At 36.0% G+C, this 24,367-nt stretch overlaps 1 protein-coding gene across 3 annotated transcripts in view; it reads right to left on the bottom strand.

Moving 5' to 3' along the window:
- Positions 1-24,367, bottom strand: part of Nckap5 (NCK associated protein 5) — an 864,637-nt gene that overhangs the window by 486,656 nt on the left and 353,614 nt on the right. The window lies entirely within an intron of this gene.

Here is a 24,367-nt window from a genome sequence, read left to right as displayed (position 1 = left end):
ACTAAAATACAAGATACAATCCAAAGGTTCGTATGGAACAAGAAAAGACCTAGAACAGCCAAAACAATTCTAGGCAAAAAGATCAGATTTCAAACTACTGTAGAGCCACAATAACAAAAACAGCATGATATTGGCACAAAAATGGACCAGAAGACCAACAGAATAGAAAATCTAGAACCACATACCTATAGTCAACTTATATTCAACAAAGGAGCCAGAGATTCACAGTGGAAGAAACATAGCCTATTCAATTATTGATGCTGGGAAAACTGGGCAACTACATGCAGAAAACTAAAAATTGATCCCAGCCTCAAAGTGAATCAAAGACCTCAATGTCAGACCGGAAACTGTGAAGCTGCTACATGATAAAGTAGGAGAGACACTGGAGCTCATAGGCACAGGAAAAAGATTCCTGAACAGAATCCCAGGGTCACAACAGATTGGAAAGAGACTCAATAAATGAGACTACCTAAAAATAAAAAGTTTCTGCACAAATAAAAGCATTGCCACTAAAGTAGAGAGACAGCCAACCAACTGGGAAAAGATATTTACCAATAATACATCTGACAAATGCTTAATACCCAGTATCTACAGGAAACTCAAGAAACTAATACCCCACAAACCCAACAAACCATTCACTAAATAGACAAGGGAACTAAAGAGAGACTTATCAAAAGAAGAGATTAAAATGGCAGAAAAGCATATGAGAAAATGTTCATCATCCATTGTCATAAAGGAAATGCAAATAAAAGCAACCCGAAGATACCACCTTACCCCAATAAGAATGGCCAAGATTTTGAACTCAGACAATGACAGATGCTGGTGGGGTTGTGGAGAAAAAGGAACCCTACTGCACTGCTGCTGGGATTGTAAACTAGTTCAGCCACTCTGGAAAGCAATGTGGAGATTTCTTAAAGAACTGAAAATTGACCTTTCCTACAATCCCACCATACCACTTCTGGGTATCTATCCTGAAAACCTTAACCCAAGACATGATAAGGACACCTGCTCAGCTATGTTTATCTCTGCACTATTCATAATAGCCAGGCGATGGGAACAATCCAGATGCCCTACTACGGATGAATGGTTACAAAAAATGTTATATATATATACAATGGAATTCTACGTAGCCAACAGACAAGATAAAATAATGGCATTTGCAGGGAAGTGGATGAATCTAGAGCAAATCATGTTGAGTGAGACAAGTCAGGACTAAAGGAACAAAAGGCACATGGTATCCTTAATATGTGGCTATTAGATCCAACACAGTATAAGAGCAAGGGCTCAATATTTGCATACCCAATGCTATGGACATGGTACTGGAAATACAAACACAACTACATGACATAAAAACTTATGACTCTATAGACATAGTGTTTTATGACATAGATTAATATGTATCTATGATATACAAACCCTTAGCTTAATTTTGATTATGTTCTAAAAACTAAGTGCCAGTGATTGTATATAGAGATTCCCTTCTTGAATACTTCTTTGTTAAACACGTCATTTGAAATATGATGTGAAAATCAATGTTAATAAATTCTAAAAAAAAATCATCCAAACAAAACCATCTCTCCATTTAGTCTTCAGTGACAAGACTGATAAGTCCAATAAACAAATTTTAGATTACACAGTTAAATGACTCCTGATAGATTAATGTATTACCTTGCTTGTGATGTTTATAATTTTAAGACTCCATGAAACTAACTGTAATAAGCCAGATGAATAAAATTTTCTCACTGGAATTCTAGACCCTTGAACAGGCCCGTGGAGAGATAAAAGCAGCATTTTGAGACAGGGTGCTTTTGTAGACATCTTCAAGTTATAGTATAAAGCCAATAAACTTTTATTTTCATACTGTGCCATCATTCCCATAAAAGGGAATAGTTGTTTCTAAAGAATAATAAATAGAAGTAGGCTATAACAAACTTAATTAAAAACCCCAATCCTTTTAGTCCACAGAAAATATAATTTCCAACTGAGTGGAAAAGTGAGATTTGAAGAATAAGTGTATGGTTTTAATAATTTTTTGCTGTTTGTGTATGTAGAAAAAAAAACATTAAAATCTATCTACCCATTACAAAGCTGAATGCATTTTCATATCATAAGTCTGTGGTATTGGTGAGTAAAGTAGCCCTCTCCCCTCACCCCACCCCCCCACCACCCCAGGACAAATCTAGCTCCTTCAAGCTCCAATCTGCAAAAGCATTCCAACTTGCTGAAGAAAAGAACTTAAGTGGATTATTGATGCTATTTTAATGAATGTGGCTCCCTCTGCTGGTGGAATTCTAAATCAATAATAAAATCATAGGTATCCTTTTCCTGCTGAAGATTACTGTCACCTAAGCAACAATTAAACAGAGTGAAATAAAACAACAAAAATAAACCTAGTGCTCCACACAAAACAAAACCAGACTCCGACATTTTGTCTTTTAACACTTCATTAATTGTTACATTATATTCACTTTGGAATGACCCCGATGTTTCTGTATCACAAATCCTGCCACTGGCTAGAGGCTACAGTTTAGATTTCCCATGTCTTCATGCAGAAATTTTAATATAGAAAGCATGTATTGTGTTGCTATGCAGAGAATTCATGTTCAGGAAGATGAGAGCTGCATTCTTGTGCTGGTAGACACCAGAGCTAGTGTTTTGTTTCTGAGAAATATTTCTCCTATAAAGATCAGGCCAAGTCTAGATTTGGGGGTAGGATGTTGTCAGAGACAACTGGGATAAGCAATTAGGTTTTCTGTTCTTTCACATAAAATGGTATATTGCAAGTCTAAGTGGAGCTGGAAGAAAGGAAATTGATTTGAAAATATACATATTGGCAAAGAGATTCTCCCTGACTAGATTTTATTCAGGCTATTTGGAGTTTCTTATCAATAATGCTTTAACTTTTGTATTTACAAGTCCATCTTTATACAATTTTAGTAAATATTGTGCTAAGTCAGTGCTGAAAGAACCCTCCATTCTCAGCATTCTCAGCATTCTCAGCATTGAAAGAGCATCCTCTATACCTTCATGTGTGTCATTGTCATCCATCTTTCCTCAGACAAGATCTAGCCACACAGGCCTAACTTCAGTAAGAAGCAATTGGGTTGGTTTTGTTTCTCCCATAGTGCTCATTCCAACTCCAAACTCTGCTCTTTTGCTATGAATTCTCTTTTTCTTCCTGCAGCCATAACCAAGTCCAGGTTGCTAGAGAAGGCTCTACTCTCCCTATCACCACTGCAACAGTCCTGTATGAAAGCTGGTCTTATCACTTTTAACTTCTGTCTAGCTTGATTATGAACAAAACCCAGGATTCAGAAATCAAGAGAGTTGTACAGGACCAATATACTAAGCAACTTAGGAACCAGTAGACAAGATTAAGACAATGAATACATGAAAATAGGTACACTTTTTGCAGGGCAAATATTTACATGCCTAATTTATAGAATTTTACTTAATTTAATATTTACATGTTTCAAATGTATGTAATTAATCTTGGTACAGCATCACTAATGAGTCGGGAACTAGACGCTAGGGCCATGGATCACCGGTAGAACACTTGCCTAACATTCCTAAACTTGGAATTTCAACCTCAGCACCAACTGTGTGTAGGAGATACACAAACGAAGACACTTTTTTGGATTTTTTTCAATCTTTCTGCTAATATCCTAACTGTATTCCTGAATCCTATATTGAATTTATTGCCATGTTTCTTTGATCTGTAATACTGTTATGTCTCCATACTGGGATATTTATTTTGATCACTGGTACAAGATAGGTCTGTAGGTTTCTTTACTATAAAGTTAATAGACAATATAAGACTTAGAGACTTGGAAAATTCTATTTATCCTCCAACTGTTATTTCAGCATTACCAATACAGACTCAATGGAGATGTCTTTTCTTCAATATCTACTTTAATTGACATTAGTGTTGTTGTTGTTGTTGTTGTTAGTTATTTCCAGATTTAGTCAATTAGGAACTCAACTTTTAAGTGAGATTTGTTTTTTCCATCTATGGTTGAAATATCCTTACTCTCCAGCCTAAAATACTGCAACTCTTTTAAACATTTTATTTCCTCAATTTTGGAATCCACTTCTCTATAAAGCCTGAAGTCATTTTATTGGATAATGTTGTATTGTAACCAAGCTCTAAGTTGTTCCTGCTGTAAAAGAAATGCCATTATTTTAAGCTTATTCAATGGCCAGAACTAGAAAAAAATCAATAAATATACTACAAAATTAAGGAAAGAGAGAGAAGGAGTGAGATGGGGTATATGTGTGTACTAAGTACAGAGATGTTTGTATCTGAGGGTATGTACATAAGCATATACACCAAACTTTCTGTTATTGTAATTGCAACCTTGTACCAAAGCTTCAATTTAGCATAAATTTCCACAACTTCTTTTTGTTAACAATAAAAGCCCAGTTCTCATTTTCTATAATTATCTACATTGTAGGTATTCAATTCTAATAGACAAGGTAATTTATTAATTGCTAACTCACATTTTTTAGAAAGAGCTTTTGTATTATATTAGAGCATTTATATATAATTTGCCTTTAGTTTTAACAGTATCCAATCCCAGTACTTTTATTAATCACTTGGGTTGATTATTCTTCAGTTTAGCTATTATTAAATCCATAATATGTAGGTGGAATATGTTTTTATGTAGTTGATATTGGGTTTCCTATATATCATGATTGTTTTTAACTATTTGATTTGGAGAACTTGCAGAGGGGAAATTAAAACAAACAAACAAATAACAAAAAAAACCCCTGTGACTCGACATCAGAGCTACAGAAACCATGTATGCTCAAAGGCACCCTTCCATTCATATCCCTTCCATCTCAGTCCTATTCTCCATTCTTTCAATTCAATTCCTAACTAACCACTTAGGAAACCAGCTTCTATCTATTTTATATGTTTATATTTTTCTTTTGCATAAATAAAAACATATGCATCTTCTGATATCTCTTATCCTTGAATAGAGAATATCATACTATCTTCTTTCATGCTCTGTCAACTTTTTATACTTAAAACACATCTAGTAAATCACACCATATGAATCCATAAAGATGTTTCTCCATTCCATTTTAAGGCTATATATATATTTGCATCATATAGCCATATATAGTTTATTTAACCAGTCTCTCAAGTTTGGGAAATTATGGTCATTCTAATATTTTGTAATTATAGTAACTACCACAAAGAAGGGCAGTAAGATCTACAGATAGTACTGATTAACTATTACTGTTTCTCTAAAGATTTAACCTTGTCAACAATATATGTGCCTGTTTCCCCACAACTTACCAATAAAATGTATTATGATATCAATTTTTACTAAACTGTAATGCAAGAAATTGTCTCAGTGGAATTTTAATTCTGAGTCTACTATTTATGACTCTTTCCCTCTTCATCCTGTCTCTCCTGCTCTGTGTCTGCCTCTATCTGCTTTCCATTCTCATTCCCCAGATGGGGAGCTAGAACTCAAATGATAGACCTAATTTGGTTATGAAACACAAAGGGTTGATTTCCTGACAGTCCATTCTTTATCTGAGTGTCCACTCTCAGTTCCATATACTAACTTGCATTGTAAAGGATGAACACCAATGGCCATGGCAAATCCATTCACAGGACTTGCTTTCCTATTATTGGCACAATCTGAGTCTGTTAAAACATCTTAGCCAGGAGTTTAATTTCTCTACAGAGGGCTTTAAATTAATTAGGGGTTTACATGCTAACAAAGAGCCTAATACATCCATAAATCAATCTGGTGGAGGAAGACGACACAGAGAGGGTGTCTATTCAGTAGAGACCTCATATCCAGAATCCCTGTCGGGCTCCCAACAAAAGGGTGCAGGTGTGGAATAGGCCACTTCAACAAGGAAGCCCCAATAATTATTTTGCATCACTTAAGCCACAGCAGGTAATATGGCAAATCAAAGTCCCAGGCACACAGCAAGTAAAATCCATGTTACCATGAAAAGCCACATCGTATCATTTTAACCTCTATGAATGAATTGCCATAACACTGTGATTTATTTTATACCAAGATGAAGAATTAAAAGGACATAGATCAAAATGATCTCCTTTTCTCCTGTCTTTCTTTGTTAGGAATAGAAAGTAACAGATGGAACCAATTTTTTTTTAATCTGCTTAATATCCACTTTGAAGAACCTTTGAAATTGTTGGTGTCTTTTATTAAATACACTTTCATTAGGGACTACACTCACACTGAGTTATGTGCTTAAGATAGAGTGTTATTCATACACCTTACCTCTGCCCTGCTGAACACAACACTTGCACTTTTGAATTAACTCTAGAATTGCATAAGGATTCCCAATCTTTAAGCATTTTCTTGAGCTGGGTACTGTTGTTCCTTTGGTGTTCTTTGGATAGCAAATCTCTAGGAAGCAAAGTAAGTACAGATTCTCTTTTAAATGGTATTTTATTTAATCATACCTACATCTGCATGACAATCACAAGTGTATCTATATGAAAAAGCAAACTTTTAAATATATAAAAAAGCCTATCTTAAATGTGGGCATAGGTCTCTTTGCCACAGGTTTCTTTCAGTATCAGTTCCTTTGTTTATCTGGCCTATCTACACCTCATTCTGCAATCTAGATACAACTACATTTAATTGAACGTACACAATATGCTACAAATAGCTTTATTTGGACCTGGAAATGTATTATTGCATAAACTGTCACCACGAAAGGTATTAAGAAACCAGTATTTTTGAAACGAGAAAACCAAAATGTACTAATATAAGTACATCATCTAAGAAGTTATCTCACCTCCAATGTTATTATAAATTTAGGCTAAATTATCAAAAATGGAGGTGATTCAATTTTGGCAATGCTAGAGTCCAACATCTGAAGAATTCTAGTGACACAGAAGAATTTTTCCTCCACACTGATGATATAAGGGACTTCTATAAAATAAACCTTTCCCCTATACCCATGGCCACAGCACATGGTTAGGGTACAGTAATCTGTGGACTTCATTGCTGTGGCAAGCAAGGGAAACAAAGTGAAGAATGTATCACTGTGTGCCAATGGGCGGAGACTCAGTCACATTCCCTATTCTGGAAAAGCAACTGAATCCAGAATACAGATATGTGTGTGTGCGTGTGTGTGTGTGTGTGTGTGTGTGTGTGTGTGTGTGTGTGTGTGTGTGTGTGTACTTTCCTACTTCCAAAAGGCCATCATGAGATTTCCCCCAACTCAATTACAAGATGTTACAGGGAGCCAGGATTTGCTTCCACCATTGGTAATGATATGCCCCCACTCACAGTACACAGTGAAAACTAGAGAGGCTTGTATTTCTGCTTCTAAAATGGTATCACTTCATCTCCAGTAACTTCTTGTTGGGATGATGTAAGAGAAGCCACAGTGTAGAGGCAGAGTCTTCACCATTCACCAGTAGCAATGGGATAACCCACCATTCATGTCAGGTAGGCAGGGTGGACACAAACAAGGTACTTATCCCTCTAGACCAGAGGCCATGAAAGTAGTTTCAGGAGGAAGGTCAAAAGCCTGTACTTACCTATCAGTAATGAGGAATCCACCATGTCTATGTCCATGGAGACAAGTGGAAATCTGGACTAGTTCTTCACCCTGGCAGTAACAAGCAAATCCTCGTGCTGGAGAAATGCCAGTGGCAGCAGGGAAAATGGGAGTTTAAATCAGAGCTAGGCTCTCTTAACACAAAAGCGCAAAGGATCAAGTATCAATGGGAAGGAAAACCACTCATCATATAAAACAACTAAAACCTCCAATTGACTGAGAAAAAAATATAAAAGACAAGCCATACAGAAGAGATTTGTTATAATTCTCTGAAAAAAGTAATCAAGATACAAATATTTCTATTTTGAGCTGAAGATCTCAAGGACAGCGCCAAAGCTCAGAGTTCAAGTCCCATGACCAACAATAAAAAATTAAAAAATAAATCACCACCTGACCAGCAAAGAAAAATTACACTGCAAAAATTCACTCAGGGAGCTTACGAGGACTAATCATATCTCAGAGCCCTTTGAATATATAAGTGGGGTTAAAATCACTAAAGACAAAATAAAATGTTCTTCCATATGACTATATATATATATATATATATATATATATATGAGCTTGCAGGTTTAAGAAACTGATTAAACCCCAGATTAACCCAAAGAATTTAACACTAAGGTTCAAAGCCAGTCCGGACACTAAAGTCTGTGAGATTTATTTTTTTTGCCAGTCCTGGGCTTGGGCTCAGGGCCTGAGCACTGTAATTGGACTTTTTCAAGACTAGCATTCTACCACTTGAGCTTCAGCACCACTTCCGAATTTTTTCTATGGATGTGGTACTGAGGAATCGAACCCGGGTCTTCCTGCATGCTAGGAAAGTACTCTACCACTAGGCCAAACTTCCAGCCCCAAGATTGTGAGATTTTTATATCCAATTAACCACCAGATTCTGTGGCTCAAGTGGTAGAGCTCTAGCCTTGAACTGAAGAGCCCAGAGGTCCAGAATTTAAGACCCATCACTGACAAAAAAGAAAAAAGGAAAAAAGGAAAAGAAAATTTGAGAGACAAAAGTTTTGAAAGAAGAGAAAAATAGTACAGTTCCCCATCCAGTTGAATGATTCGGATGACAGCAGGTTTCTCACTAGAAACCTTGCGGGTCAGTAGGAAGTGGCACAATATTTTTCAAGTGCTAAAAATATCAGAGCTGTCACCTCAAGAATCTTATACCCACTCAAAATATCCCTCAGGAATGAAGTGGGATCTAGGCATTCTCAGGTGAAGAAGAACTAAAGAAAATTTACTGACAACACAACTAACCTTAAAAAAAATAGTTAAAGCAAGTCGTCTTAACAGAAAAACTGATAAAAATGAATCAATACAAAATAAATTAAAGATATAAATGTAAGATCTGAATAGATGAATATCCCAGAAGAAAACATAGAGACATTAACTCCTGAATATTGCCTGTTGCACTGAGCATATTTTAATCTCACACCAAAAGGTAAGACCACAAAAGTAAGCATGTCTAAAACTAAAATGCCTCTTCGTAGCCAAGGAAGAAATTAATAAAATGAAAAAGAATCTTTAATTTAGGAGAAATTATTTGCATTTTATATAGCCAGACAATATATAATACATATATTGTAATAATACAATATATATAACTGTTCTCCATATATATTAACTTCAGAGAAAACACACAATTCAATAGCAGATCAAATGAGAAACAAATTTTTTAATCAGTAAAGGATTTGAGTAATTTTACTACAAAGATTATATAAAAGTAGTTGATAGGTGTAGGAAAATGAAGTAGAATAAACATCATTGATCTAGGAAAAGTAAAGCCATAAGTCTTTAAGTTTTTAAAATTAGCTAGTATTAAGAAAAAAAAGTGTTGTAGGGTATGTAGAGAAAAATAAAACCCATATACATTGTTTGTGGGAATGTAAATTGGTTTGACTATTATGGAACACATTATAGCATTTCCTAAACAAATGCAAAAACAGAAATGCTATATAATCTAGAAATTCCTCTTCTGGTTATGTGATCCAAAGGTAGTGAAATCAATACTACCCCATTGAGTTATCTGAACTTTGATACGCACTGCTGTATTGTTTACAGTTGCCAAGATATATATACAACATTGAGCCTATCAGGGGAAAAATGAAGAAATCAAGATACATGTGTGTGAGTGTGTATACACACATGCATATGTATACCCATATATATATTAAATATATATATATACATGCACACATACATACAGTAAAATGTTGTTGAGCCTTAACAAAACTGCCATTGTTGACAATACTGGTGCACATGAAAGACAATGAACTCAATGAAATAAGGAAATATGGCATAATGTCACATATATGATATCTTAAAAACATTTGATACTTAAATGGGTTACATGGGGTGGGGAAGCAGAATGGAGAAAAATGAAAGGTTGTCCACTTATAGTTATACAAGTTCAATAATCCTATAGCTCTGGTTCAGCGTCAGTGGCTCATGCCTGTAATCTTAGCTACTCAGGAGACTGAGATCTGGGGATCATGGTTCAAAGCAAGCCTAGGCATGAAAGTCTTTAAGGCACTTTTCTTCCATTAACCACCAGAAAACTGGAAGTAGTGCTATGGCTGAAGGGGTAGGGCAGGGGTCTTGAGCTTAAGAGCTCAGGAACAGGGCCCAGGCCCAGAGTTCAAGGCCCATTGTTGAAAAAAAAATCCTACAGCTCTAATGTATAGAGAGCAATAGGTGACAATAATTGTACAGAGGAGAACTATAGTTGATAATAATTTATCATATAATGACAATTGGAGAAAAGCATATATCTTGGTCTATCTTATCAAACACACCCAAAAATTAATGATGGAAAGTGATAATTTCTGTGTTAATTTGCTCAACTATTGCGATCTTTTCACTTTGTATAACAAAAAACTATACTGGTGCTGGTGACATAGGCTTGTAATCACAGGTACTTATCAGGCTGAGATCTGAGGAATGCCTTCTAAAGGCAGTCCAGGAGTGAAGTCTGTGAGACACTCATCTCCAATCAACAGCAAAATGCCAGCAATAAAAGTGTGGCTCAAGTAGTACAGCATGAGTGAAAAAAGTCAACAGAGAGGGCAAAGCAATGAGTTCAAGTCCTAGTACAGGTGACTAAAAACTCATCACATGATATTGTATACCTTAAATATAAGCTGTGAAAAATGTTTATAAAATAATGCATATTTTTTTTGCCAGTCCTGGGCTTGCGCTCAGGGCTTGAGCACTGTCCTTGGACTTCCTCACGGCTAGCACTCTACCACTTGAGCCTCAGCACCACTTCCGGCTTTTTGCTACGTATGTGGTACCGAGGAATTGAACCCGGGTCTTCGTGCATGCTAGGAAAGCACTCTACCACTAGGCCAAACTCCCAGCCCCATATGTATATGCAAATACAGACACACACACACACACACACACACACACACACACACACACACACACGCACACACACACAGATACACACTGGTGCATATACCCAAAAAACGAAATCTTGGGAAATCAGAAAGGAAAAATATATAATTCTAAGTAAAACAAAGTAAATATAAAAAGCTTTCATAGTTACAAGTTTTATATAAAATATAAACTAGATATAAAATATATAAAATATAAACTAGATAGTTCTAAGTGAACAAAGGAAATATTTAAGACATATCAAAGTGGGACAGGTAAAAAGAGACATCAAAGAGAAGTAAGTTTTTTTTCACTTGAAATGCATATGGAGAATTTATGTGTATGTGACGATACACTTAGCAAAACCATAGGATGAGTCATCTAAGAAGATACACCCAAAAGACACCATAAATAAAAGTCAAAACAATTTTTAAGTTTATCCTACAAAAAAAGCAAGAGAGTAAACAATAGAAATGAAGAACAGAGAATAGATAGAAAAAGGCAAACAAAAAAGCCATAATATATCAATAACTCTATTGAGAGTAAAATCGCTCAGAATACCAATTAGAAACTCAGATTTGTAGAGTACATTAAAACAGCAGCCATATGCTGCCTACAGAAAATTCACTTTAACTATGACAAAGATTAATCAAAAGTACACAATAGATAAAGATACATTTTGTAAATTTTGATTAAAAGGAAGCTAGGGTGAATATGTTTGTACCACATATATTAGTTTTCAGAGAAAAGAAAATTACTGAAGTTGGGGGGACATAACATCCAAGTTATTATAGCATACACCCTTGAGGATAAAAACCAAAACACACAAGGATATAAATGTTTGGGATTTCAAAGGGTTTTGTTGTTGTTGTTGTTGAGGCTTTGGAAAATGTGTCCATTTCCGGAGATTTCATTATGTCTGCAGACATCTTGTTTACATCTTACACAGATATCCTAAATACAATGCTACACAGTATCTTTGGTGTGTCTTCATTTGTGTGTAACCCATAAGCTCAATGGCAGAATTTGTAGATTTTGTTTTTCAGCCCAGGGCAGTTAAACCTCTTGTTTGATATGGAGACCCTTTCACTTGTTTTCAAACACTCTAAAATTTAACATGACCTAGAGATTAGTAGTTAACATTTCATCCCATTTATAAACCATCTTTGTAGTCCTGGGGTTTGGTTTCAGGGCCTTACACTTGCTAGGAGCCATCCTGCAGCTAGAGTATTGACAGATAACAGACTCTGATTGCTAATAGTTATAGGTAAGAAACATCATATTTTATGACTTCTAAATTGGCCCTAGGTAAGTGAAGTTAGACACCTATCTATTCAACAAGATGTCTCAAGGCATTTACAGTAAATTACCAATGCATGTATATAAGATGCTGAGTTTCTCAAGTTTACTTAAGCCCTTGCTTTTCCAACCATATACTCCAGACACCAAGACCTGAAGGTTAATTTTGAAGGATTGATTATGTGCTCAAAGCTGTGTCCTTACTTGTTCAGAACTGCACCTGTATAACTAAAGCCATGATAACATGAGTGACCAGTTGGGTAAAAATGAAGACATGCTGAGATTGAAAACATAAAAAGCTATTAGATCAGTTGGGCACCATTGGTTCACGCCTGTAATCCTAGCTACTCAGGAGTCTAAGTTCTGAGGACTATGGTTCTAAGCCAGCCTAGGCAAGAAAGTATGTGAGACTTTTATCTCCAACAAACTACTCAGAAAAGGCTGGATGACTTGCTGTGGCTCTAATGGTAGATTGCTAGCACAGAAAGACTCATGGACAGAGCCTGAGTTCAAGCCCTAGGACTGGAAAAAAATATCTCCAAGGGCTATCAGTTGGACTTGTAAAGTAGAGCATATGGGGCTCACATGTTTCCCACAACCAGAAATAGAATAAAAAGAAACTCCAGGGCCTCACAGGGCTCAAATGCTGCTACAGTGATGCAGGCAAGGTCCTGATTCTGGCCTACAATTCTCTTGAGGTTTCCACTAAGGTGGAACAAGTCCACTCTAGTTAGTCTGTCCTATAGGCCACAAACATAAATCCTGGACAATGCATTGACAGCTACCAATGAACTCTGAAAAGCAAATGGGAATGGGAATATTTGAGAAGGGGTTCAGAATTAAGAGCCCATAAATGAGCAGTGAGTTCACCCATCATGTTCCCCTCTCTGCTATCACTTGGCCTGGTCTCAGAAATAAATCAACATTCAGAAGCACCCATCAAGTGGGAACAGCCAGTTCTGTAGTGAACTAGTTCTCAACCCAAGGAGTGGGGATGGGATCTCTAAAGGAACAGAAAGATATACAAGAAGGGACTTTGGGGGCCAGGACTTGGCCTAGTGGTACAGTGCTTGCCTAGCATGCACTAAGACCAGTGTTCGATTCCTCTGTACCACACACATAGAAAAATTCAGAAATGGTGCTGAAGCTCAAGTGGTAGAGCTCTAGCGTTGAGAAAGTCCAAGGACAGTGCTCAGGCCCAGGACTGACAAAAAAAGGAACTTTGTCCATTTCTATCTCCTTAGTCACAGCAATTGGATAATGATGGTGACAGAGGATGGTGCTCAAATGGCAGGCAACCAAAAGTCCATGTGAGGACCTCTTCTGTTCTAAAGCAGTCAAGATGACAAGGGTGAGAGGCAAACTCTTGCTATGTTTGCCTCTCTATCTCCTCTGCTTGATGGGGTTCATGAGCAGGTATCCATGCATAAGATGAACAGAGGGAAGGAAAAAAATGGAGCTACATGTTATAGATGGAGGATCAGGAGGAAGGCTCTACAGAGACTAAAATGTACGTCAGATCACATGGAGAAAGAAAAGTCAAGGAGCAGTGCTATGGCTCTGCAGTGAACCAAAGATAGATGATAGATATAGACAGACAGACAGACAGACAGACAGACAGACAGTCAGAGTGAGCTTGTTCTGGTTCAAAGAGCAGATAGAGGCTGTGGAAACAAAGCTAAGAAGATGTGGGTCAAAGTCACAAACTGGCCCCTGGAGAGTGAATGTGGTTTTTTTTGTTTGTTTGTTTGGTTGTTTTTTTTTTTTTTGGAATTTTATTTCATTAGCAAAGAACAGGAAATAACTGGAGTTACTTTGATAAATAAGTTGTCCAAAAGGATGTCTAACAGTTCTAGAAGTATAAAATACAATTTAAGGGAAATACAATTAAGTACAGGTTTACCTGATGACTGAGGATTGAAAGAGTCACTGCTGTTCATACTGATCTAAAGATTCAATGCTATTCTTTTTTTGCCAGACCTGGGCTTGACTCAAGGTCTGAGCACTGTCCTTGGACTTTCTCAAGCCTAGAGCGCTAGCACTTGAGCTTCAGCACCGTTTCTGGCTTTTTTTTTTCTATGTATGGGGTACTGAGGAATCAAACCGGGGTCTTCGTGAATGCTAGGCAAGCATTCTACCATTAGGCCAAACTCCCAGCCCCAGATTCAATGCAATTTTTAAGTACCATTTTTAGGAACATGACATATAATATTAACCTGGAAATGAAAGGAACTTAGAACAGTGAAAATACCTAAGAAAATAATGAAGTTCAAAGACTGATAAATGACTTATTTTAAATTTTATTACAAAATCACTATCATGAATAACATAGTATTTACAAAGGATAAAAATAGATATAAAGAACATATTTCAACTTCTGTACAAAATAGACTCCTTTATGCTTATGTAAATGCTTTCCAACAAAGGCATCAAAGTGATTCAAAGGAAGTTCATTTTTTAAAATGGATACAAATGTGCAAATGTGAAATTTAACACCTAACATATCATAAGCAAAAATTAAGCCCAATTTATCATAGACCTGAACATAAAACCCCAAACTAGAAAGGTGATAAAAGGAAAACAAAAAAATAAAATCTTTTAAATATAATATGGGAAGGATTCTGAAAATACAGAATCTAGTAATTGTAAAAGATGAATGAACAGAATTCAGATACTAAAATATTCCCAGTCATTAAATGTCACCATTATTTATAATGAAGAGGAACACCAAAGAAAAAATTTGCAAAATATATAGATAGATATAGAGCTATCTATCTATCTATCTATCTATCTATCTATCTATCTATCTATCAGATTATCTACCTATTTGACAAGAGACTTACAGTGAAAACATAAAGAATTCATAACTCTCAATACAAAAGAAATTCCTTTTTGGCCAGGAGTTTGGCCTAGTGGTTAAAGTGCTTGCCTAGCATGCATGAAGACCCGGGTTCGATTCCTCGGTACCACATACATAGAAAAAAGCCGGAAGTGGTGCTGAGGCTCAAGTGGTAGAGCTCTAGCCTTGAGAAAAATCCAAGGACAGTGCTCAGGCCCTGAGCTCAAGCCCACGACTGGCAAAAAAAAAAAAAAAAAGAAATCCCCTTTTAAAAGACAGACAGAAATGTTTTACTGATTAAAAAAATACACAAGATGATACATGGAAAGTATTTGACATCTTTATCACCAAAGAAATGAAAAGTAAAGCACAAAGTAAACTGTAATGGCTAAAATACTGACAATATCAACTGTTGGCCAACAGTCAGTCAAAGGAAATCTCCCATTCATTGTTTGTTAAAACATAAAACAGAGCAGGTTTAGAGAATGTAATTGCTATTTCTTTTGAAGTTAAATAAATTCTTACTGTAAGCTCAAATAACATTACAGTTAGATATTTATCAAAGAGTAACTAAATATACCCATGATAATGATTTGTACAGGAAAGTTTATCTCAGCTCAATTCCTAATAGCTAGAAACCAGAAAGTACTCAAATGTAGGTCAAAAAGAAAATAAACAAAGAATACATATAATGAAATACTAATCCTCAAGATAAGGAAATCAACTACTAATACATAAAACAGCATGAGTAAGTTTCAACTGCATTACGTTGTGTGAAAAATTAAGGCATAAAAGAATATGAGTTCTTTCATATGAAACCTAAGAGCCAACAAAAACTAATTAGATTAACTGAATGCAATTCCTATAAAACTTCCATTTGTTTTGCAAAATAGATGCCAAAATTTACATGGAAATGCAAAAGGATTAGAATAGAAAGGGGAAAAAAGTCAAAAAGAAAAATAGGTAGAAGAAGCACACTTTTCAACTTTAAAATAGTTTCTTAATACTTCTCTTATTTGATGGTTACAAATATCAAGACAGTGGACTAATAGCCCAGGAGAGACATATGCTATATAGAGAATGAATCCTATGGAAACTAATCTTTGTATTCACAGCAACAGATTTTTCAACAGGTTGTCAACATAATCTAATGAGGGAAATGACATTTGAAAAAAAAAATATGGTGCTAGAACAAATGGATAATAGAACCAAGTTGGACCCCATTCTCAAACTACATGCAACTGGGCCTTACTGGTAAGAAATAAAAATCTTGAAAGTCTTACAAAAAAATCTGTCATTCTTGTGTTAGACAAAGCCTTTTTAAATAAAATACCCAAAGTAAAAGTGACATAAAAAAGAAAAACTCATCTCTTTTGCTGTCCCTTGGTTATCTCATATTGTTACAGTATCTCACTTTGTTACCTGATATATCGGATATATTTGTATTTGGTTATTTGAAATTGGATAGGGAACAGGGGAAAACAAGATAAGGGGTGGAGGTGGGGGGAGGGAAATGGTGACCAAGACATGTGAAAGGCTATCAATGTATGGGAATTAATGCACCATCTATCTGGCAAATATCATGTAACCCTTCTATTAATTACAATAAAAAATATATGAAAAAAACAAAAATTAGGGTTTGAATTTGGGTGTGGTGGCTCAGACCTGTAATCCTTGCTAGTCAGGAGGCTGAGATCTGAGGATGAAGATTCAAAGCCAGCCCAGGCACAAAAGGACTTGAGACTGTTATCTCCAATTAACCTCTAGAAAATGGAAAGTGAGGCTTGGCTCAAAGGTAGGACGGTAGCCTAGAGCTGTAGAGCTCAGGGACAGTGTCCAGACCCAGGGGTAGGATGGTAGCCTTGAGCTGAAGCTCCACAAAAAAAAAAAGAAAAAAAAAAGAAGAAAAAAGAAAGAAAAAAATTAGGGCTTAAACAGTGACATTCATAACTCCTTTGTGTAACTGTTTTTTTTTTTTAATAGCCTTTTGAACATCATCAACATTAAAAAGTAAAACGATAGAATGAAAGAAAATATTGACAAGTCACTTATCTACTATTAAGGGACAAATACCTCCAAAAAAGAATTGTACAAAATTTCACAGCGACTTTGTTTTTTAATGGTCAAGAGTAGATATCACACATGTGTCAAAAGGAAAATAAATTGCTTATATATTCACACAATGAGCTACTGGTCATCTCTTAAACACACTAAACACGGATGATTCTTAAGGACTTTGTGTGGAAGCAGAACACAACAGACTCAGAGAACAAACAGTGACAAAACTACATGGAATCCAATAGCACTCAGAGCTGAAGTATATGAATTACTTTAAGTGCACCAATGATTACTTAAATGGAATTCCGGAATGTGGCTAACCAAATGTGCAAGGGGAACTTTGGGTGCTAATATAAATATTCTATGCCTTAGTCTCACAAACAAATCTAAAATCATCCAATTAACACATGTGCACTTCACTTTACACACTTGAACTTCTACAGTTGTTTTTTTTAAGGATAATAAAAAGTATCAACTTCTGAATCATCCATTCCAACACTTTGTTAGTTAATTGGAGATATGAGTCTCAGGGGTTTTTCGGCTCCAGTGGCTTTGAACTTTGATTCTTAAATCTCAAGTTTCTGTGTAGCAAAATTATAAGCAAAGTACCACTGATGTCCAACATAAGCTTTTGTTTTGTTTTTTGTTAGTCATGGGGCTTGAACTCATGGCCTGGGTGCTAAGCTTTTATGCTCAAGACTACTATTCTACGATTCTGAGTCACAGCTCCACTTCTGGTGTTCTGGTGAATAATTGTAAATAAAAGTCTCATAGACTTTCCTAAAGCAGCTGCCTTTGAACCGGGATCCTCAGGTCTCAGCTTTCTGAGTTGCTAAGTTGTTAAGGTTTTTATTCATCCCAAATTCCATTTTCATCATTGATAATATCATTTATTGTATAAATGGCCATTATGGTATTCTAAAATTTTTTCTCATTCATTTGTAATTCATTATAATCATATATATATATAAATATAGATGTCCATTTTACAGCTCTCCATTCTGTTCTAATATTTATTTAGGTATCTTTGCTCTAAATTCACACTGATTTAATAGCTTTAGATTTCAGATAAATGTTATTACACAGAAAATGCAATGTCCTATTATTCAATTTTTTTGTGTAGGTCATGGGGCTTGAACTCAGCCTGGATACTGTTCCTGAGGTCATCTGCTCAAGATTACCACCCTACTTTCAAGCCAAGACCCACTTCCCATTTTCTAGAGGTTAATTAAAGATAAGAGTCTCCGGTCCTTTTGTTGTTCCTGGGATGGCTTTGAACCTTGATCCTCAGATCTCAGCCTCCTCCTAGATCCTCCTAGATTTCAGCTAGGATTACAGGCATGAGTCACCGCAGCCAGCTTATTCTTGTTTGAAATATTTAATTAAATTTTATTTTATAATATTAAAACTATATTAATTTTATCATAGTGTTTACTTTTATTATTAGTTCATGATAAACATTATTTATCATATTGTTTATTTTATCCCATTAAACCTTACTTATCATATTTACTTAAACCTGTAGTTTTCCATATTTACATCTGTATTGATTTGTTAAAAGCAGTGAAAAATCAAGCTGGGAGTCTGACTCTAGTTAGACTGAATGGATCTATCATTTTGCTTGGTTTCTAGGGCTGAATCTTTCCTGCCAACAATATCACATAATTCTCTGCTGATTCTTACTTCTTTTTAAACTCTGTAATGCAGTAACTCATACACTTTTGTGGATTATTCCTACATGTCATGCTAGAGTACTTTAACTATTGTCTTTTTAAAATATACTTTGTAGGGCTTGATGATTGATCCCTGGGAATGTTACTAATTTTTATGTATTCATTTAACATCCAGTGCACTTCTAAAAGTGCCTTATTTGCCAAGAATTTTCTATTTAGACAAGTTTTTGTATATACCAAAAAATGTTTCTCGCCAACCTTTATGCTACTTATTTATCATCTTACTGTGCTAACTAAGACCAGCAATGACTAGAAGTAGTAGGGGAGGTTACAAAACCTAGTTATAGATAGCAAAAAGAAAGCCTACACCATTTCATTAATCCATACAAAACACACTGAGTTTTTTTCACTCAATATCCTTTATCAACTTAAAAAAAATCTCTTCATTTCTGGCTATATAGTATGCTTTTGTAATTTTAAATACCATGAACTAGCATTGCACTTTATCAAATGTTTCACTGTGTGTATTGATTTTTTGTTTTGTCTCTGAATCTTCTATTTTTGTCATTCATATTAATAGATTTTTCATTTCATTCTCAGGATAAATATTGGTTTCAATACACTTTATGAGATGGTTCTCAGCACTCAGAACTGGGATGCAAATAACTCTTGTCCAAATACCTTGCAAATACTTTGGTCCTTTTAATACCTGTTATACAGAGACAGATTTCCTTGGAGAAGTGCCTGATTCAAAGACAAGGGCAAGAAACATAAAAGATGAGCCCAGATACCTTGTAATTATAGGAAGAAAATGCTAAAAGGATAGAAAAGTGACTAACACTGATGTGAGCACATCAGAGGGATAGGTGGAGTCAGAGGGAACATATAAATATAGAATGCTTTCAGGAAAAAAAAAATTAGCCAGGTGCTGTGGCTGATGCCTGTAATTGTAACTACTCAGCAGGCTGAGATCCAAAGATTGGGATTTAAAGCCAGACTGGGCACTAAAGAACATAAGACTCATCTCTAATTAACCACTAGAAAACTGGAAGTGGATCTATGGCTCAAGGATAGGGTGGTAGCCTTGAGCTGAACTGCTCAGGGACAGGGCAAAGCCCAGAGTTTAAGCCCCCTGAATGACCAGGCGGGAGGAACAGGGGGATTAGTACTGGCTTATAACACAAAGCAGACAGTAAATATCAATATATTCATGAAGGCATAAATGATTAAAGAAATAAACTCAAGAAGACAAAGAAGATAAATGTGCCATGAAGAATGCAAAATAATTTATAGAGATCTTACAGCCTTCAGCGTGTAGAACATAACTTCCCATTCCAAAGTGTGAGCTAACTGTAGCTTCCAAAGAGAATACAAAAGAGAGAGAGAGAGAGAGAGAGAGAGAGAGAGAGAGAGAGAGAGAGGGGGGGGAGAGGGAGGGAGGGAGGGAGAAGGAGGGAGGGAGGGAGAGAGAGAATACAATAGAAAATATGAGAAAGAAGGTTTTTACAGTGGGCCCATCTGACAAACATTTCCTCAAAGAAACACCATGTTGACAGTATAAACCCTTCGTATGTGACAAAAATGGAACTTGAAATTGTAGTCTACCTCCTCAAAATATACCCAAGTGTGATCATTAGCATAACCTCACACAAATCCCAATGAAACAAACACAAAGCAAACAAACGATAACTAGTATGTTCTATAAACTGCCAAGGTGATGAAAAGAGTTTGAGAAGTTGTCAAACCTAAGAGAAACTTAAAGAGACATGGCAAAAATATAACCTATATCCTGACTGAACTCTGGAACAGAAAAAGGGATATAAAAACTGTAAAATTCTAAATGAATATGGAGTTTATCAACAATAATGGTTCTTACTGGTTAATTAACTGTAACAAATAGACTACATTAATGTAAGGAGAAACTGGGATTGTGGCATATTTGTATACTCAATACTGTACTTGAAAAGTTTCTGTAATAAAAAGTTTACTTTTTAAAGTGAGTTGGGAAACCCCTCATTTTCCTTTTCTGGGGCTAGTTTGTTACATAAATAGCACTTTCACTGGCAAAGGATAAGGGAATCTATCATTACCTAAACTGATGTGAAAGATAAGGTTGATAATAAAATGTACATTGTTCAATATATGGTGTTGGAAAATTACCAATAAAAAATTTCTGATGCATACCTCATAACAAAACATTCCCACCAAGAATTTGCATGTGAAACAAGATAATAAGCACAAGTACCTTTATAGCTTGGAGGTGGGACAGGAAGCTGGCCAGTGAAGTCTTTTGTCTTGTTTTAGAGATAGTGTCATTTTTTAGCTAGGCTGGCCTTGAATTCATTACACTTCTGCATTTGCCTCCCAAGCACCAGTACTGCAGGGACACTGAACTCTTAAAGACAGAATAGATCACATAGCCCACATGCCCGTGATATGTGTCCTGGAGTACACAGAGCAAGCACAAACTCAAATAATCTTCTCAAAGGAAAATAATGAATGGTAAGCGAGAAACAATGATTAGATTGTTTCCTGAATGAATTAAGAGAACAAATAAAAAATATCAAATGAAATGAAAGCTTCCTAAAATAGAGACCTGACTTACTGGGACAAAAAGCAGAACAGGCAGACTGGCAAAGTATCCAAGAATATGTAACTGACTTGTGTTGGAGCTACATTTGAAGCCACACCTACCTTAATTCCAGACTCCTCTTCTAATTCCACACAAGTGTCCAGTGAGCCATTAACAAGGAATCACTGTAGAATCCTACACTGGAGCCCAGGCCACAAATGGGAACACAACCAAGAAAACTGGTAAAATCCTACTAAAATCTGGAGTTTCATTGATAGTAACTTATCAGCATTTGTCTTCTAGTTTTCACTATAATACCTTGATAATATAAGGTGGTAAAAATGTTCAGAAAAATCAAATGATAAGTCGACCACTCTAAAATGTTTTAGAAAATCTACATTTACACCCAAATTATTTAAAATAATTTTGGTATAGTTGGTATTGGTCTAAATGTATGGGTTCTTTGTTTTTAAGTAAAGAGATTGACTACATGAAACCAAAGTTTATGAAGAGCAAACTCTGTGTTAAAGACAGATTATAGTAGGTTTTTTTAAAAAAATAATTTCTAATAATGAGTATCTGCTTTAATTTAATTATATAATTTTTCAAGATGTTTTTACAGAAATTTCTTCTACAGTCCTTCCTTATATGTAGTTAAACACAGAGACCTGTCAGTAGTAGATATTAAGAATGATCTAATCATAAAAAATTGCTTTGCATTTCTATGTATGTAACAGAAATTCTGTAAGAAAAAATGTTAAGTTTTTGTAAAGGTGAAGAAAAGAAATTTTAAGGGGAAAAATTGCAACAGCTAGGAATAGATTCAAAAGGAGTAATAGAATTGCCTAATTAAGACATGTCAGATACTGAAAGAACCAGATTTCAGAAATCAATGCATTTTTAGGAGTAGTAAAGCTGACATATATAATTAAGTAGAAATCTCAGCAGAATTTGACTGTGAAAGAAGGAGAGTGACAAAATAGAGAAAGGAGTAAAAAATGTATTGAAAAATGTATCTCAATGTCTGTGAATTAATGCACCTTCTATCTGGCAAATATCATGTAACCCTTCTATTAATTGCAATAAAAATATATGAAAAAAAGATTTACAATATCTCCAAGGAACTGAGATGTGATAAATGAGGGAATGGAAGAATCATAGCAAAATAAATAGAATTCATCCAGATCACATCATTGTCACACTCTTAAATTTTTCATTGGTTCCTATCACTGAGATCAGGAATCAGAGAAAACCCTCAACATCTTGTTTCTCCAGCACTTCTCTCTCTCTTAAATTCTTCTCTAGGAAAGTTTCTCCTTGCCATGGCATTGAAATGGAATTCAGTCAGCTCCTTTCCTAACATGAATATCCCTGTCATTCCCTGAACTCTACCTCCTTCAAGTTTTGCTCAAATCTGCTTCAGGGGTTTACCAATATGCACATTCTTTTAAAATTATGTACCTCAGTGTGGGGACTCCTAGCTAGTGGTGTGGGAGCCCCTCCTCCTTGCTACCTGTGCTTCAGCACTTACACACTCAGTTACACAAGCAGTCAGGAGTCAGAGGGTGCCTGGCCCCTCCAGCCTGCAGTAGTCCTGGATACTCCAGGAGAGCAGGGCTTGTCTCAGGACACCATAGGCTGACAGTCGCATGCAGGGAGGTCCCTATTTGCTGACATGGTGGCCACTGCTCAATCTGTATTTAGCAAGCATGTTTTCTAAAATAAAGTTAGATCTGTATGGAGAGTCTGGTCTCTGGAGTCTGTGTTCCTGGAATTATTCGTGGGCTCCATTGCCATCTTACCCCCGTCCTAAACATAGGAAAAGGACCCCAACACCTCGGGGCTGGGAGCTTGGCCTAGCGGTAGAGTGCTTGCCTAGCATGCACAAAGACCCGGATTCAATTCCTTGGTATCACCTGCATAGAAAAAGCTGGAAGTGGTGCTGGGGCTCAAGTGGTAGAGCTCTAGCCTTGAGAAAGCCCAAGGACTGCTCAGGCCCTGAGCTCAAGCCCAAGACTGGTAAAATGATCTCCTTAAGCCATCTCATCTCATCTTTTATTTTCTACCATCTCACATTTAATTTCACTGAATGTCTGTTTCCTCAGACACTAGACTACAACTCTCAGAATTTTACCTACTTTTCATTGATGTTTCCACAGTGCTTAAAAAAGTGTCAGGCACACAATAGTAAGTAGGTGCTTAATAAATATCTGCCAAGTCATTAAAAAAATGTGTGAGCATTAAGAGTCATCACTAACACTGGAGTTAACACTGATTAACGTTTTTATCATCATTTTAAGTGTAATTAGATTCGTGTTATGTTTGTGTTTTGGGAGCATTATCTGTCTTGAACAAGTATACTTATTATGTTTTAAAAGGGGGAAAGGCTGACTTTGCAAAAGATTAGTCAACTGTCTAAGATCATTTAAACTCAAGCCCAAGGTCAGAGTCGGAATGAATATGTTTTTTAAGACCTGCAAAAGCTTGTAGTTTTTCTTATGAGCCATAATAGCATTTTGCTATTACCAGAAAAAGTTACGCATCATAAAAAGTTTACATGGGCAAACATTCATGTTTGCATGATCCACTAAGCCAGTGGAATCATGAATTCCAACCTCCTCCTTTGGAAAATGAGAAAACTGAGACCTAGTAGAGCTAAGTCACTCCTTCCCAGTCAGTTACAGCCCAGTTGATGAAATGGGTGAAAGGAAACTGAAGTGTACACGAGGACAGAGGTATCCACATTTCCAAATGCAAAGAGGAGCCTTTCAGGAAGGTTCAATTCACCATTTTCTAGACCTTTAGTCTCTCTGACTTCTTTCCACTCCATTGTTCAAAGACCTTTGTGAGTGGTTGCTTCAGTTGTTTGAACATTCAAGTTGTTTTTTGTTCTTTTTTCTGTATTCCTATTGCTAGGAAAACAAATACAATGGTAGCAAATTCACAGGCCTGTGTATCTTACAGACTCTACTCTGCATTCAA

This window comes from Megascapheus bottae, chromosome 12, assembly GCF_031878675.1.
Source record: "Megascapheus bottae isolate mThoBot1 chromosome 12, mThoBot2.hap1, whole genome shotgun sequence".
NCBI lineage: Eukaryota > Metazoa > Chordata > Mammalia > Rodentia > Geomyidae > Megascapheus > Megascapheus bottae.
This window is presented reverse-complemented; position numbering and strand designations above follow the sequence as displayed.